This window comes from Saimiri boliviensis, chromosome 4 (assembly GCF_048565385.1).
Source record: "Saimiri boliviensis isolate mSaiBol1 chromosome 4, mSaiBol1.pri, whole genome shotgun sequence".
NCBI lineage: Eukaryota > Metazoa > Chordata > Mammalia > Primates > Cebidae > Saimiri > Saimiri boliviensis.
The window spans coordinates 134,439,994-134,442,746 of record NC_133452.1 but is presented as its reverse complement, the minus strand read 5'-3'; the positions used below and the strand labels follow the sequence as shown (position 1 = coordinate 134,442,746).

The 2,753-nt window shown below is 42.6% G+C and overlaps 1 pseudogene; it reads right to left on the bottom strand.

Moving 5' to 3' along the window:
- Positions 1-1,009: 1,009 nt before the first annotated feature.
- Positions 1,010-1,998, bottom strand: LOC101031574 (large ribosomal subunit protein uL4 pseudogene; annotated as a pseudogene).
- Positions 1,999-2,753: the final 755 nt, after the last annotated feature.

Below are 2,753 nucleotides of genomic sequence, written 5' to 3'. Positions count from 1 at the left end.
AGGGGACAAGTACCACAGTGGTAAGTGCCTTTCTCATCACTTCATATCAAGGAGTGCATGATATCAACAGGACTTTGATCACTTGGTTAAGGTGGTGTCTGCCAAGTTTTTCCTCTGTAAGTTTATGATTCTTTATATCCTGTATTCCATTCTTTGTGGGTCACCATGTCCAGCCCACACTCAAAAGATGGAAATTAAGTTTCATCTTCTGGAAAAAGAATTCTCTTCATGTATTATTGGAAATTCTTCTGTAAGAAAGATTTGTCCCTTCACTCTCAATTATTTATTTCTTAAATTAATGATTTTTTCAGTATAAAATGGATATTCATTTTATATTTTGGGTTATAATTCAATACTGTTATGTTGTTGCTCAAATTATTCTAGGTTTGTCCATAGGGAGCTATTTCAGGTTGCCACCTGTGGCCCTTTGGCACATTCTCAATTTTTAGGTGGGGAGCGGCACTTCCTTTGTGGAATTACATGATGTTCTAAGTTTATGTTGTATTTTCTCTATCCTAACCTTATAATCAGCTATTTTTCTAAGGTGCCCTGGTTTTTCTTACTGAAGAGTGACATGTATAAACTATGATCTGGGCACTGGGTCCTCATTTGACTTTTCTAAGAGGACACAGGAATTCCAAGAGCTGCCCGAGATCACATAGTTCAGTAAGCGGCTCTCATTTCAGTGCCTCCTCAGAGCTTGTTCAGCACAGACTTTGACATCCCCCACAAGATGATCAGATCCCCATGCACAGCTTTATTTCCTAAAGTTTCTATTTTTTTTTCAGTCTGCATGGCTTAGATATTGATAATTTTATTCTCTAATATTTGGAGACTTTCATCAAATAAGAATTTCACATTTCAGCAGCAGGTTTTATTTACAAAACTGCCAGAATAAGCTCAAGGAAAAATAATGTAGAGAGAGGGATCATTTTTTCTTTATTTCTTTTTTCACTCTCCCTTCGATCAGGTCTTTATCCAAAGTAACTTACCTACAATGATTTTAGCCTTACGGCATTTGTGCAGGAGGCTTCTTTTCCTCTGTGGTAGGTTTCTTTCCTGCTGGCTTTTTTTCAGCTACTGGTTTCTGTGTAGCTGCTGCCTTTTTCCCACCAGAGGCTTCTTTTGCTTCTTAGAACAAACAGCCTTCTTTCTTTACTTCCCTGCCACAGACTTTTTGCCTGCAACCCCCTTCTCATCTCATTAAACCTCTAATGCTGCTATTGTGGCTGCGTTATCCACCCAGAGTTTGTGGTTCCCGGTCTGGGGAAGAATGATATTCCAACACATGGTCTTTGCCTATGGGTGTAGTTTCAATGTCATTCTCAGAAACACATTGGTGGGTTCTTCTTCAGGGCTCTTCAGTGAATATTCTTGTGCAGTGCTCAAGGGTCTCTTTGGATCTCTGGGCTTTTCAAGATTCTTCTGTGGTCTGTATTAATCATCTTGAATCTGGAAAGGTTGTAGTTACTCTTGAGGGAAACAGATTTGTGCCAAGTGCCATGCAATTCATCTAACTTCTGGAAAGCGCTTTCAGTCCAAATGCAGAAAGTCCCACATGCCCACTACGTACAGGGTTCAAAATGCTCAATTTGCTACATTAAGTAGAGTAATTCCAGGGATGTTTCTGAAGACCTTGCCGATACCATCTAACTTCATTCATTATAGGTGACGTGGGGTCCCCTGCACTGGATACAATGACATTTTCTCATTTAGTCCTTGCCAGCTCTCATTAGCTGAGAGGCACAGACTTTTTGATATCATCCCACGCTCTACATTTCTTAAGAAGCAAAAGAGCCTCCTTGGTCTTCTTGTAGACTTCAGTTATGTCTTTGGCCACCACAGGAAGTACAGGAATGTCCTCAATATGATGACTCTTAGACATGACTAACACTGGTCAGGCTGAGGCATCCGGGTCAGAGCCTGGATGGCATATTGTTTTTGGCTTGTGTTTACTCTGTGGTGCCAATGGTGACAGGTTTTGATTAGTTCAAACATGGGGCATCTGTAACACATACTTCCAAAAGCACTCTGGCCAGAACAGTGAGTTCCACCTCCTGGTGCTCTAGATATTACAGACATAGCACGGTCAGGATCCCATGACTCAGCACTGGTTCAATAACCTGCTAAGTCACTGACAGCATGGGGTTGCCTGCTCTTTTTGTGCAAGTTGTTGTGAACAAAGTTCATAATACCTGGTTCAATGAGAGTGTTGAACACAGCAGGCAAAGTGACATTCTTCCTGATGACACTTTCTTTTCGGAGTCTATCAGCAGACAACCACACACACCATAGTGTGGACAGGAGAAAGTCATGCTCCTCTCAACCTGGCAGCTGCTGCCGGAGAAGCTCACTTACTTTTTTTTTTTTTTCTGTGGAATATTTCCCTGTTCCCTCTGTGCTTTCTACGTCCCTGGAACAGGAGAAAGATGGTTCCCTTGAACCATGAGACAGAAATGGTGATGTGGAAACATCTGCCTTCATCACTCCCCCAAATTTTCCATTTCTGCTCTGGCTGTGCCCATTCTCTCTGCCCTTCCCTGACCCCTGAGCCTTTTCCTTCTCCCAGCCTCACGGAGAGCCCAGACTCTCACCTAGAGCTGGCTGTTCAGTGGGAAGTCAGTCTTTACCCGCTGACGGTAGAAGAGGAGAGAGAGGCCAGATCCTGGGGCTGGGGCAGAAGTTTTAGTAGGAATGAAGGATGTTAGAGTGAGAAGGACTTACAAACGAGGGGTGATATGTGAGAGTTCCTT